Here is a 15,240-nt window from a genome sequence, read left to right as displayed (position 1 = left end):
ACCACATGCATCTGTGCCTGGCAGCCTGCCTTCCCTGTCCTTCCCCTTCCTACCCAGCCGAAAGACGTTTCTGCTGTGTTTGTCTACCTCTTCTTGTGTATCACAACTTACTCCTTCTACTGTGTTAGTGCTGTCAGCAAGCACACAGCTTGTCACTTCTTCTAACCATGTTGTCACTGCTTTTTACCCTTAACTCTCCGAAAGGGCTTTCAAACTGCCAGCCTCCATCCTCATTCCATGACTTTCTACAGTTGATCACTCTCTTTGAAATACTTTCCAGAACCCCACAGACTCCTGGTTTTCTTTCCTTTTTTTTTTTTTTAAACTCCCTGTTCTGGGGATCAAATCCAGGGCATCGTGCATACTGGGCAAATGCTCTACCACTGAACTACAGCCCAGTTCTGGTTTTCTTTCTGTCTTGGCTGCTGGTCCTTCTCAGCCTCCCTTGCTTGTCCTTGCTCATCTTTGAGGATGCTAAGTGTGGCAGTGCCTCGCTGAGTTTCCATCAGACAGTTTATCTTCTCTAACTCCCATTCCTCCTGGGGAAGCTTGTCCAGATGGCTTTAATTACCACCTATTTTCTCACAAATCCCAGACTTATTTTCACAGCTGGACCTCTGCCCTCATCTTCAGTTACCCACTTCACATTCTCACTTGATGTCCCACGGGCAGCTCGGATGCAACAGACCCAGCACTGGGTTCTTGATAATAGCTGTCATGTGACTGCTGTGAGAAACAAGAGAAAAAAATGGATACTTGTATCTTAGATGTCCTGCCATGGTAAACACTCAAGAAATAATTATTGTCACAGTTGTATTGAGTAGGTACTTAATAAGTGTTTGTTGGGTAAATGAATATTACAGTAAATCCCTACAGTAATATAAGCTGGCTTAAGTAGTCACCAATAGTAAGCGTTTGTTGGTGGTAAACAGAATAAGTAATAGTTTATTTATTTATTCAATAAATACTTAGTGCTTGTGATATACCAGGCACAATTATTGGCACTGAGAATGTAGTATTGAAAAAAATGAGGCAGAATTCATTTTCTCTTAAAGTTTAAATTTTAAGAGGAGGGAGGGGACAAATAAAATAGAGACTATGTTTATGTAGATGCAACAGAGAGAAATGAAACAGCAAAGAGATTGTGAGTGCAACAGGTGTAGCTGGGGGGCTATTTTTAGATAGAATGGCAGATTACTAAATTATTGTTGCATGAAATAAAACCTCTGAAACGTGGGACAACAATACATATTTATTTTGGTTTCCAGGGGTGAGAAGTTTCAGGCATCTTGGCTGGGTGGTACTGGCTCAGAGCCTCTGATAAGTGTGCAGTCAAGATGTTAGCTGAGGCTCCAACCATCTTCAAGCTTAATTAGGCTCGCATTTGGCTCCTTCACAAGGTTGACAAGTTGGTGCTGGCTGTTGGCAGGAGGTTATAGTGCCTTACCACAGGGACCTCTCCAAAGAGCTGCTTGAGTGTCCTCATGGCATGGCAGCTTGGTTCCCTCAGAGAAAAAGATCCAAGAGAGCACATCTTTTTATGACCTAGCCTCCAGAATTGCACATGTCACTCTACAAACTAGTAGTTTCACAGGTCAATCCGGCTTTGAATAGGGAGGACATGGCAGAAGGACACCAATTCTGGGAGGCAAGGATCATTGAGCTGTTTTGGAAGCCAGTTTCCACATGGTTGGACATTTTAGAAACTCTTGTTTAGCAAATGGAATCTTTGTTCTTTTTTTCCATCTCTTTGTTGGCAGGGTGGGGGAGTGGGTGCCCTGTGACCACTTAGATCAATGGATTGTGACAGAAATGACACTGTATTTGGTTCTGGGCCCAGGCCTGAGGCATGGAAGCTTCCATGTACTGTTTCTTGGAATGGAACACTTGCCCTGCAGAAAGCTGGTCACCTTACAGAAAGTCTGACCACATTGACAGTACTATGTTGTGAGCAAGGTTGAGTTAGTCACTAAGGAGACACCAGATATTGAGTGAAAATGACCACACATAATTCCAACTTAGCCTCTGTTTGATCCAAGGGTCCATGTAAAAGCCATCCAGCCCAGCTTTTCCACTCCTGGCTCATAAGAGACAATAATAAATTACTGGGTAAACCATTACTTTGGGAATGGTTTATTTCACAGCAGAAGATAAGAAGTCAGAGAAACCTACTCTAAAAACATGACATTGGAGTGCCATGTGCTGATTTGGGGGAAGGCTGTCCAGGCAATAGAAAACAAGAAAGGCAGAGGCCTGAGAGAGGAGTGTGCTTGCTTAACTGAGGAGCAATGAGGGGGCCAATAAAGAATCAAAGCAAGCATCAGATGAGCTGTAGGTGATGAAGTCAGACAGATGGTTAGGGACCAGACCATGATGGGGCTTGGAGATTGTTATAAAGATTTTAAATTTTATTTTGAGGTATTTGGGAAGTCAATGAACAGTTTAACCAGAGGAATGACATTAATTCAATTTATATTCTAAATGTCTCAGTCTTTCTGTTTTTTTTGAAAAGTAAGAGTGTGGAAGGGAAGAATGGAAACAGAACAATTAAGAGAACATGCTATAGGTCAAGAGGATAGAGTCACAGGTAATGGGGAATCACAGAATCTGGAAATGCTTTAAAAGTAGAGGCAATAAACCAGGCATGGTGGTACATACGTGTAATAACAGCACTCGGAAAGCAGAGGCAGGAGGATCAGGAGTTCAAGGCTAGTGGGGACTACCTAGTGAGATACTGTCTCAAGTAACCAAGGGCTGGCATTGTAATTTATGTGATAGAGTGCTTGCCTAACATGTGCAAGGACCTGGGTTCAATCCCCAGCACTGCAAACAAACAAACAAAAAAAGCAGAGTCAAGAAGATTTACTTGCAGGTTGAATGTGAACTGCAGTGAGAAAAAGAAAAAAATTAAGGATGCTTTGATTTTGGCCCAAACAACTGGGTGAACAAAGTTGTCTTTGCTAGGTGGGAAAGGAAAGGAGAAAGGTAGGGACTTATTTTGGGAGGAGAGTTAAAATTCTGTTTTGGACAGCTTCATTTCCCTTCTAGGCAGGAATGTACTGGACGAGACACATTAATGACTCATCAGCATATAGGTGGCATTCGCCCCCATGAGTTGTTCGTTAGAATGGGCCCTGTAACAAAAGACAGATTGGTAAGGGAACAAACAAGCTTACTGACAGGTATATGTTAGATTCGAAAGGGAGCTACGTGGGAATGAGTAAATCTCAAAGAGGTGGCTTTGAATTTGAGCTTCCCTGGCATCTTGAATAAAGTGCTGTATGTTTTAAGTGACATGACAAGACGAATGGAATTTTGAGTCACTACGGGTGGCAACGTGTGGGAAGGCAAATAAATGGCAGACAAAGACCAGTTGTAAAGCTTGTAAATGGGGGGTCCTTTGTGCTATCTCTAGGCCCATGAGGTCCACAAGCTGTCTTTAGGTGGAGGAGGTATTGGGGGTCCAGGGGATTGAACTCAGGGCCGTGAGCTTTTTAGGCAACAGCTCTACCACTTAAGCCACACCCTCAGTCCTTTTGCTTTTAGTTAATTTTTTCAGATTCAGTCTCACATTTTTGCCCAGACTGGCCTTGGATTGTGATCTTCCTACCTCTGCTTCTCCAGTAGCTGGGATTACAGGATGTATCACCATGCCTGGCAGGATATACTTTTGCCTTTGTAAATCTATATCCTGCTTTTAGAAAAACAGGAGAACAAAGAGCTTTCCTGGATCTGTTTCTCCTTGATTGCCTTCAGCTCAACCATTTTTATTATTATTATTACTATCTTTGATCATTTTATTGTTGTACTGGGGGTACATTGTGACATTTAAAAAATTTCTTTCAATATATCATAGTTGAATTCACCCCCTCCATCATTCTCCTTCATCCTCCCTGCCCCTATTTCCTGAATAGTTTCAACAGGTCTCATTTTTCCATTTTCATACATGGGTACGTAGTATTTCCACCATATTCATCCTCCCTCACCCCCCACCGTACCAACTACCAGACAAGACCTGCTTTACCTTCCTGTTTTCCATTTTTCAAAAAAGACATTTTTGTTTGTTTAAGATAGCTATACAGGGAGTTTTCTTGTGATATTTCCATGTATATATGTGTTATAACCCGACTTGGGTCATCTCCTCTATTTTTCTTCTTTTTACCTTAGTCCCCCTCTTATGGTGATTTCAGCAGGTTTAAAAATTCTATATTCATCTTCTTAACTTCCTTCTTTTACTTTCCTCTCCTGTTAGTGACCTCCCCTTAGTGTGACCTCTTTTGTATAATATTGCTTGTATTTGTATTAGGTCTATATTCCATAGATACATATGCAGCTCAACCATCTTAATACTAAAGAGGCATATATATATATATATATATATATATTATGGGAATGGGTTTGAACTCAGGGCCTTTGCACTTGCAAAGCAGGTGTTCTACTGCTTGAGTCACAGCACCAGTCCACTTTGCTGTAGCTATTTTGGAGATGGGGTCTCATGAACTATTTGCCTGGACTGACCTCCAACCTTGATCCTCCTGATTTTAGTCTCCCAAGTAGCTAGGCACAAGCCACCAGTGCCCACCAAGATGAGTATTTTAAATAATGTTCTTATTAGTATATGATAGTTATACAGTGGGTTTTGTTGTGACATTTCCATATATATGTATTATACCCGGTTCATCCCCTTCATTATTCCCCTTCTTCCCCCACTTCCTTTCTTAAAATGACTTCGACATGTCTCAGTGTTTTATATTCATACATATTCACTCTCTTTTCATTTACCCTCCCCCTCCTACTGGTACTGTTTCCTTAACATGGCCTATTTTATATTCCTATCCCTCATTATTTGTCTGTTTATTGTTCAGTGGGTTTTTGCCTTGGTATTTTATATGTAAAATTAAAGTATATTTTACTTAAATCAGTCTAACCCTCCCTATTGCTCTTCATTATCCTTTCCCCCTGTATTTTCAACACATTTCATTGTGTCTTGTTTGTACACGATGTGATGCATTTCAATACTATTCACTCTCCATCATTTTTCTAAAGAGGTACACATTTTAGAGTGGATTATTCTAGTCTCCCAGAAAGACAAGACTGAAATATCAAAGGAGCAGGTGAGAGATCAGAAAACCAAACCCTGGCACATTACAGCATTTATAAACTGGTAAGAAAAGGATCCATCAAAGAGATTGAAACTGAGTGACCAGGGATAAAGGAGCAGAGAAACAATGTGTTGTCTAGAAATCAAGAGGAGAAATGTTTCAAGAAAGAAGGAATGGGGCTGGGCATAGTGGTACATGTCTGCAATTCCAACTACTTGGGAGGTGGAGACAGGAAGATCTTAGTTCAAGGACAGCCCAAGCAAGGTTAGCAGAAGACCCTTTCTGAAAAGCAAACTAAAAGCTGAAGACTTAGGAATGTGGTTCAAGTGGTAGAGCACTTCCTAAGCCCTGAAATTGATCACTGGGTTTGACAGTGACTTTGGTGGGAGGGGAGAAATCAGGTTGTACCTAGAGGGCAATGTGGGGTTCTTAGAGATATTTTAAGATGGAGGCAAGTGTAAATGTTGGTGAAAATGATTCAGTGGAGAGAGAAAAGTTGATGATGCATGAGAGAGAAGGGGTATTTACAGAACTGAAGTTGGTAAGTAGATAAGAGAGTGGGATTTAGTGTATAAGGTCCAAGTTCACTGCTATAAATGGAAAGACAAAGTGTATGGCTGCAGGTGCAAAAACTTAGTAAATCTATTGGTAATGTATTTCGTTTTTCTTTTCTCATTAAAATAAAAGAAGCAATGGCTGATTTTGAAGAAGGGAAGGAAGGGGTTTGGGAGGTTGGAGAAGGGAGAGGAAGTTGTGCAATGGTTCATCAGAAGAGTAGGGTTGATCCAAGATCCCAAGGACTGGCAGGCAGCACGGAGTGTGAGACTATTGTTTGTGGTCATAATTTTACAGAGCGGCCAGTCAGCATGGTTTTCTCTTCCTGTGGCCATGTTAGCTGCAAAGTGCAGACGATGAGTGGGTAGAGAAGTTCAGATTTGATTGAGGCTGGAGTTTTGTGAGGTGATTTTGAGTGAGTGAGAGGTCCAATGCTGTGATGTTGACCATGAGGATGTAAATGGAGGAGAATGAACAATGACATTGAGGATCCCATGGAGTCAAACATTTCTACACTTGGGGTGTAAGAGGGAGTGAGCTGGTGGTAAGAGAGGAGCATTCCTGAAAGTGGAAATTTGGATGTGATGCCCCTATTGGTAGTGATGGGGGTTAAAAACATGACATGGAGGTGAGTGACTGAGGTGAGACGGAAGACAGGATTCACAGATTGATAGGTTAATGAGTTAAATGTATCACCAATAAGGGGTATCAAATTCCCCCAAGAAACATGACAGGAGGAGTGTGGGAGAGAGTTGGGTCCAAAATTTTCAGTGAATGATGCATAGTAACTGTGAGGTCTGTCAAGGACTATACTAATTAGGGATGGAGTGTATTTTCTAATGCTCAATTTTTGAGCATGGCTGTTTCTTTCAATTAGTATAGGTCTCAGCTTTCTTGCCTAAAAATAGGGAAGTTGGTCTAAATCATCTCCAAGTTTCCCTTTTGTTCTAAAATTGTCTAACTTGAAGAAAATACGTATCACCATCTTTAAAAACACCTCCATTAACAGAGAACAGATGAATTCTAAGCATTTCAGTTTTCATGACCATAACAGGGAATCTATTTATTTCAGATTATAATGTATAATCTTGTTAATTTTCTTTTTTTTGGGGAGTGGAGGGTGACACAGGAGTTTGAACTCAGAGCCTCACACTCACTAGGCAGGCACTCTACCATTTGAGCCATTCCTCCAGACCTGGTGTGTGTGTGTGTGTGTGTTTCTGAGATAGGGTCTTGAGAACTAACCAGGGCTGGCTTTGAACTGAGATCCTCCTGATCACTGCCTCCTGAGTAGCTAGGATTATAAGCATGAGCCTCCAGTGCCCGGCTAATCTTGCTAATTTTCAAATGCATGTTTGTATAGCTAACAAGATGAACTAAAGGCCTTCCTAGATTAAAGAGGATGGAAGATGAGGGATGGAGGGGCAAGTGTATTAAGTACCAACTAGGGAAATTTGGAGTTAATGTTGTTGGAGCTTTTACCATTAAAGAGAGAAAACTGTATGACCGTTAGTTTATAAAACAAGTCACTGGGACATCTTTGGGACCAGAACTCTAACTCAATGAACACCCCCACATCTCAGAGAGGGGTTTCCCCACCCCTCTACTCTCTCTTGATCCTGCTATCATTCTACTGGAACACTTTTCTCTTCTTCTCTATTTGTTTTCTTCTCTATTGCCCTGTTTGGAATAATTGGAACTCCATGAGAGAAGTTTTGTTTCTTATTATTCTTTGCACCTGTCTTCAAGCCCAGTAATTGAAATATGAGCCACCCAATAATTATCTAATCAACGCAGAATTGAATGGTTGACTGAATGCATAAATGTAGGCAGCAGTCACTTGTTTATTTACTTTTGAATCTAGTAAACAATGGCCACCTTGCAGGTTGTAGGTGCTATGCAGCCTAGGTGTTTATAGGTATTTGAAGTGTACATGTGAACCAGCGTGTGAGCATGCCAAGGCAGATTGGTAGAGTTACTGATGCCTGCTGAATGCCATTCCTTCTTCACTCTGGGATTCTTCTGTATCTCACACATTTGCATGGCAGCATCTTCCTCTAATTGTACCAACTCCTGATTTGGACTTGGGTCACTGTTGTGTTTCTAGTCATCAAGGTCATTTGGAAACTCTGGGGTCCAGGACCCCCAAAAGACCTAAAGGAAGAGTTCTGAGGAAGTGGATTCCTTTATGGTTTATTCTTCCAGGGGTGTTGAGCTATGTTGTACATCTCCTACTTTGGACTGTGGTGTCAGAACAAAATGTAAATGGGTGTGAGCTATTCACACCAGTTCTAACTGACAGCCCATGGTGAACCATCTGCCGAAGTCCTGGAAATAATCCAGCAAAGCTTTGTGGAAATTTTGAGGTAGAGCTTGGTTTTCCAAGAAACCCTCTCTTCTGACAATCAGGTCTATTCTGGATGCCTGGGTGGGTGAAGTTACCACCACTGTCGGAGCAGTTGAGACCCATCCAAGGCTGAATCAGTCATCATCTCACTTTTGCCCCCAATTAGCCGAAAGAATGTAGGCAAGTTACTTTCCCTTCGGGTCTTCTGTTCTTATCTGTGAAATAAGGAAGAGCTGAATGTCCCTTTCCAATCCTGTCATCCGGAAATGCTGTGGACTCTTTCTTTCAGGGAGAAAAGTGGATTCTAGTGCAGGTTGTTCTGCCAGCTCTAAGTGAGCCCTGCTCACCCCCTCCCTTCTCTTGAGATAATATTTTAGTTGTAATCTTCCTTGATTTCCACCTCTGTGCTACAGCTTTTATTACTCACATCACTGTTTTCTTATTCACATCAAATCTAGGTTGTTTTACGAATATTCTTAAAAAATTGAAATCAACCCAGCATTCATTTACTTAGAAATTAATCTGAAGCAGACACTGGCTATGAAGGTAGGAAAGACAGGACTCTCTTCTCCAGGATTGCACAGCCTGGCAGAAATGTGACCTAACTCTGTGGCTACATTTCTGTTTTAAAGTTTATAGGGGCTCATGAACTTTGCCTTTCTCTCCTACTTTGAAAAATTTATGCTTTAGGAGAGGAAAAAATACCTTTTGCTCACCCATCCTACATACCTAGCTGAGGACAAAGGACAGAAGAGGAAAAAGCACACAAGTTTATTTAATATCTTATGTGGCATAGGAAATGAAAAACCAAAGAAGTAGTCAAACCTGAGTGTTTCATGTAATGGATTTGATGCAGATTGGAGAGTCATGGAGAAATGTGAGTGCACCAGGAGGGTGTGCATCGGTAAGGGGACTGTTGTTCAGGTCCTGTCTGTGTCCTTGTGTCTTCAGAGATAAGTGTATTACTTCCTTCTGGGAATAGCGAGGCCACCTCTGCCATCAGGGCCTTATGTCCTGCTTTGAGATAGAAAGGCAGGGGAAGGTTGGAGAGGCCTGCTGTCTCTCAAATTCCATCAGCTTAAAATACTCAGTCTGCCAAAGTGCCATATTGAGGAATGTCATGTCCTGAACCCTATCAATGCATTTCAAAAGACAGAGGGGGTTATCAGTAGCTATAAATATAGTGATGACCATTTTTCTGTTTCTTTGGACCAGAGACAATTTGCACCTTCTCTCTGGTATTATTTTGGTTGGACTCTGGATTTTGCAGAGGAGTTGTTACGGTGCTGTGACTATGTACTTTTAACACTGGGGACATTTTAAGTAAAAATTAGGGGGTTTGCTATTCTCTGGACTTAGAGTTGGGAAGGAGGGGGTCCCCTTGTGGAGCAGTGATGTTGTGATCAGGGAGGTTGGTTAGGACACTGAAGGCGGCATGGCTCCCTCTGAGGGCAGTTGCTATTAACTCGTTTGCTGGCATCCTGCGCACCCATAAAAGGTCCTTGAGAAGCACAGTTTTAGCTGCACTAGCTCTCCAACAAGGAGAACAAGGGACGACTTTCTGTTCCCGATGAGGAAAGTGCCCACCCCCAGGGTGTGGGCTGAGAAAAGGTAACTTCCTAGGTTTCCACATCAAGGTTTGTTTCATGAGCTGATAACAGCCACAGAAGGTCAAGTTCTCACATTCTTCATTGTAAGCACAGAAAACTTCCAAGGAAAACGTCAGTGAGTGCTAGGATAGCCCTCACTTCTCCTCTCCTTTATCTCAAATCATAGATGTATTTCTATATATGTATATTGTTGAGACTTTTGTTTTTCTGAGACAGTGTCTTCCTATGTAGCCCAGGATGGCCTTGAACTCACGATCCTTCTCTGAGTGGTGGAATTACAAGCAGGTGTTACCACACATGGCAAAGACTTTATTTTTTCTACTATAGTTTTAACTTCACAGCAAAATCGAGTCTCTCAGTAAATAGTGAGATACCCCACAAATCCCCTCTGCCCTCCACATGCACAGTTTTTCCACTTTCATCATCCATTGTTACAACTGATACATCATTACATTAGAGTTCAGTCTTGGTGTTTTACATTCTATGGATTTGCACAAATACACAATGACATATATGCATTATAGTACCATACAGAATAATGCCACTGTCCTAAAAATTCTCTGTGCTCTGCCTATTCATCCTTCTCTCCCCATAACCTTTGACAACAAACAGTCTTTGTTCTGTCTCCATAGTGTTGACTCAGAATATTTTATAGTTAGAAAAATATGAAGCCTTTTCAACTGCCTTCTTCACTTAATAAAATACACTTGTGTTTCTTACTTGTTTTTCTCATCACCGATTGCTCATTTCTTCTTAGCATTGACTAATATTTCATTCCTTGGCTGTACAACACTTTACCCATTCACCTACCGAAGGACATCTTGGTTGCTTTCAAGTTTTAACAATTAGGAATAAAGCTGATATAAAAATCTGTGTGTAAGTTTTTGTGTAGACATGAGTTTTCTACTTCTTTGGGTAAATTCTAAGTCTTGCCAGGTCCTATGGTTAGTTTTATGAGAAACTGCCCAACTACCTTCCAAAATGACTGTGCCATCTTGCATTCCACCAAAAATGAATGGAAGTTCTTGTTAATCCACATCCTAGTCAGCATCTGGTGTTGTCAATGGTCTGAATTTTGGCCATTCCAATAGATGTGTAGCAAGGTAACATATTTTATACACTTTGTAGTTAAAATGTGGCTGATGACTCTGTTATTATTTTTTGGGTAGTGTTACTGTTCTGATTATTACTAATTATTTTCATTTCTCACTCATGAATTACTATCCAGAAAAATTCTGTCGACTTCATTTGGATGTGGAAAATACTACAAAATGTGCTTGCTATTAATGAATACTTAATTAGGAAAAATGTCATTTTAGGAAGCACATCCTTTTATGTAACTTATTCCATTTGTCTTTTACCACCCATGAGTGCTAATTTCCTCTCCTGAATTGGAGAACATAATTTTGCTCATTTTGTGTTCTCTCCAGTTCTTTCCACATGCCTCACACGAGAAAAGGATAGTAAGTGTGTAACTTAGTGCCATGGATTTTAGGAAGGCCTCCATGATAGAAGCAATTAGGCAAATCATTGACCCATTTCTCACTTGGTGTGAGAGGTCAATAACTTCCTCATGATTATACAGCTAATAAATGGCAGGACCTGAATCCAAACCAGTCATTTTCTTCTAGAATTCCCCATCTATGGTCAGGAATATGTACTACTAGTGATACTAACATCCCAGTTGGTATCTTATCCCTTCCTGTTAGGCATAGTCATAATTTTTACACAGGTGGCAAACACTCCTTGTGTGCAGCCCCTTGCTGGAGGAAGCTGATTCCATTCCTGGTAACTGAGCTGGAATGTGTACCAGAGTGGGGCCCATATAAATGATGGGCTTTCATCCCTGGCCAGAGTTTCTATATCAGCACTGGGAAGTGAGCCTACAGACCGTGTTTGCTGAATGATCTCTCCTTTGGAAAAACTTTGAGAAAATGTGAAGATAAGCAAGAGTCCAGGCAGTTAGGGACAGCCAAAATAGTATCAGTGGGATTGACATTGACATTGCTAAGGCAGATAGAGGCAGAAGTAAATCTGGTCAGGAACCAGATCAACCCTGAAACTGTCCCTACTTCTAGCATTTAGTCATATGAACTATTTATTGTCTAAATCACTTCAAGAATTTTTTTTTGGTTATTCAATGGAAATTATTCATGGTCAAAGTTTGGGAAAATAAGACTATATTCCTTTTTCAACAGCTAATTGGTTAGAACATTGACCAAGAATAGTTGCTATGTTTGTAGAGAACTAATTAGATCTTGGTATTTAAGAGCTGTGTGATAACTGGTTCATGTTATATTTACAACTCTATATTCAAATAAAACCTAAATGTCAGGTGCCTGAATGAGAATATAAAAATATCAGGACCTGCTGTTACTGCGGCTGAAACTAAATTATGACTCCCTTAGGGGGAGTCAGTACTTTTATGCCAAACTTGGATTCTTAGATGCACTTCCAATTGACAAATAATAAATGGCCAAGGAAAATATTTAAAATTTTTTCTGCAATCATAAAAATGGGGGGGGGGCAGGAAATGCTATACATGTGCTATAAATGTCTGTCATAGGTTTGAGAAAAATCATCCCTTAAGCTCTTTCTGTATGGTATCCTGTTTTTCCCCCAACTATAGTCAATGAATAAAATAGCTTGCAGGGTAGAAAACTCGATTGTTGGTAGTTATAAAGACAAATAATCATGCACCAAAATCATCACCGTGAAGAGATTTTCTTTAAGATTTCAATGGTTCTTAACTTTAAAGTAAGAGGGCAGAACTTCTCTTGGTACCAAGGAAGTACAAGGAGCAAAATAACTTCAGAATAGTGGAAGACTGCATTGATTCTTCTGGATTAGGGAATGTCTAAAACCCTCTTACTCCAAGGTTACCATGGTGTTTTCTCTTTTTTGACAGAATCTAAAGTCTTAGATTCTGCTTTTCTTTGCTTCATTTACCTCTTGACACTCTATCTTGAACTATCAAATAGAATTATAAGATACTTGTTAAAGTTAAGAAGAAAACAATCATTTTCTGCTTTTGTTTTACTGGGATCAGACAGAGTAGAGGACCCCAAACCTTCTGATTTGATTGACAGTATTCTGAGTGCCCTGCACTTCAATAAGTCACTCTTAGGAAGAACGCAGTGATTCTCAAGGTCCCCGGACTACCGAGTGCTCAAGTGCTGAGTGTGAGTCACTTGTTTCTGAGACGTAAATAACTAGACTGTCAAATGAAGCAGGTGATCTCTAGAAATTCCTGAATACATTAAAATGAAATACAACCCAGGACTTTGATTTTTCAGGTCCCATTGAATACTGTTCCTAGTCATATGGTAAAATTTGAATTTATTTTATTATTGCATTTTTATGACAAAGTGTAATGTAGAGCCTTCATTTTGTCCATTAATCCTCTCTCTTTCATAAAAGCAGCCTATAGGATGACAACCTCCATTAAAGCAATTGTCTGCTGTGTATAGTTACACATCAATAATCTATAAATAATGTGAAAGTTTGTAGAAAATTAAAGTATAAAGAAAGAACCATAAATCTTTCAATATTTGTCTGCTAATATATTGAACTTGTGTTTTAGTCATTTGAGCCACCTAGTGGTAATATATTTGAAATGCGAATTTTTATTATTACTATTTTTATTAGCATATATTAATTGTACAAAGGAGTTTCACGGCGATATTTCCATTCATGCATAAAATGTACTTGGATCAACCTTTTCTTTTGCTCTCCCCTCTCCTGTTGGACTCCCCTCCAGTATTGTCTTTTTTTTTGCAGCACTATGGTTTGAACGTAGGGCCTCTCATGCTTACTAGGCAGGTGCTCTACCACTTGAGCCATGCCTCCAGCCCTATTTTTGTGTTAGGAATTTTTGAGATAGGGTCTCTAGAACTATTTGTCTGGGTTGGCTTCAAACTTCAATCCTCCTGATCTCTGCCTTCTGAGTAGCTAGTAGCATGAACCACCAGCTCCTGGTTCTCTCCCCTCCTCCAATGAAGTCTTATGCCGACCAATAATTTAAAAATTTAAAAAGAAAGAACCAAGTAAAGGGAATTGATGTCATTATTATATACATCCAGCTTTTAAATGAACATCTATTTATTGATAGAAGCTTGAATATTAGAAAATATATGATAAAAACACAGCTCTTTGCTTATTTTGTTCCTTCTAGTATAAGCTCCATAGTCATGAATATTAAAGTAATAATTGAAAGGGATGCTGTATAGAAAGAAAAAATGGTACCAAATATTTAATGGACTGAAGTGATGAATGCATATTACAATTTAACCGTATTTCTATTTGTCCTTTGATAAGTGGTCTTGCATGTGGTCATATTTTCCAAATTTGTCTTTGAGACAGTCATAAATGTCGTGTCTTATATTCAAAGAACAAAATGAATTGCCAATCTGCTCAGTAGCCCATTAGAAATACTCCATATCCAGATTATAGTGTGGCTAATTTTAGATTTCTGTAACTGGAAAGTGTAGATCAAACTCAGTTTCCATTTGGCTCTGTTCTGGTATAATAACTTCCATCAGAGCCAGGTCACGAAGTACCGCCAACTTCATGTGGTAGAGTACACATTCTTCTTTGCCTTGGTAGCGTCCAAGGAGCTCTTATTTGTTGTTCCAAGAATGTCAGGTTCTTTGGTTTCCTGCTTTCTTAAATTGCCATATGTCTCTAAATAGGTTTGTTTTTTTAAAATCAGAATTAGCACAACAATATGATAGATTTGCCTTCTGTGAGTTCACCAACCCCCTACTCTTGTAGGCTTGCAAACCAGCAGTGGAAATAATCTCTCCTTTTGATGATCCTGCTTGTCTGAACTCTTTCTTCCATCTCATCTATGGTTTCATCAGGTGAGCAGAAGACAGGTAACTTTCACAAGTGGTTCCTGAAAGCAAAGACATCTGAGAAAGTTGAGAGGAGTATCAGGCTGAGAGCAGAAAAAACCATTAAAGAGAAATCGAGCAGAAGAAAAATGCAATAGGCTATAAAAGAGAAGTTTCTGCGATATCTAAGGCACTGTGCAGATTAGTGGGGGAACTTAGTGACTGAGGGAAACCTCTCTTATGAACATAAACTAAGTGCTCATCATTTTGCCCCTTTTTAAAAATGGGAAATACCAAATCTTTGGACAGAATGTGTGTTAGGGGGGAACATATTTCCTAGGCTGGGCCAATCAGAGAATTTCCTTAAGCATTTTGACCTTGGGAGTAGTGAAAACAAGTCTGAGATTTTTGAGGTTAAACCTGAGGGATATGAACTGTGGTATTGCCTCCTGCTTTGTGGAGATGAAAGCTCAGAGCAGAAAGAAGCAATAACAGCACAGGTAGAGCATCTCAGTCAGGCTTCTCAGGAACAATACATTTCCCCTTTGGCCTTAGCTGGTTGGAGGTGGACTTCTCTCATTTGTGATCCACAGAATCCTGATTAATACAAAGTAGATGCTCCTTGTGGACAGTCAAGGGACTTGTTCAAATGTATCATTAAATAGAACATTCTGGAAGAGAAAGGGGCAGGTCCCAGAGTACTGAGAATCAGGAAAATAATGATCACCAAGACCTGATAAGTCAAAAACCAAAAAGTGACCTCACTGAATAGTCATAAGTTACCAAGAGAA

At 40.1% G+C, this 15,240-nt stretch overlaps 1 long non-coding RNA gene across 1 annotated transcript in view; it reads left to right on the top strand.

Moving 5' to 3' along the window:
* Positions 1 to 15,240, top strand: part of LOC141417300 (uncharacterized) — a 155,529-nt gene that overhangs the window by 10,577 nt on the left and 129,712 nt on the right. The gene's annotated exons all lie outside the window — the stretch shown is intronic.

The sequence above is a fragment of the Castor canadensis genome, chromosome 15 (genome assembly GCF_047511655.1).
Source record: "Castor canadensis chromosome 15, mCasCan1.hap1v2, whole genome shotgun sequence".
Lineage (NCBI taxonomy): Eukaryota > Metazoa > Chordata > Mammalia > Rodentia > Castoridae > Castor > Castor canadensis.
The sequence above is the reverse complement of the archived record's forward strand: the minus strand, read 5'-3'. Positions and strand labels throughout refer to the sequence as shown.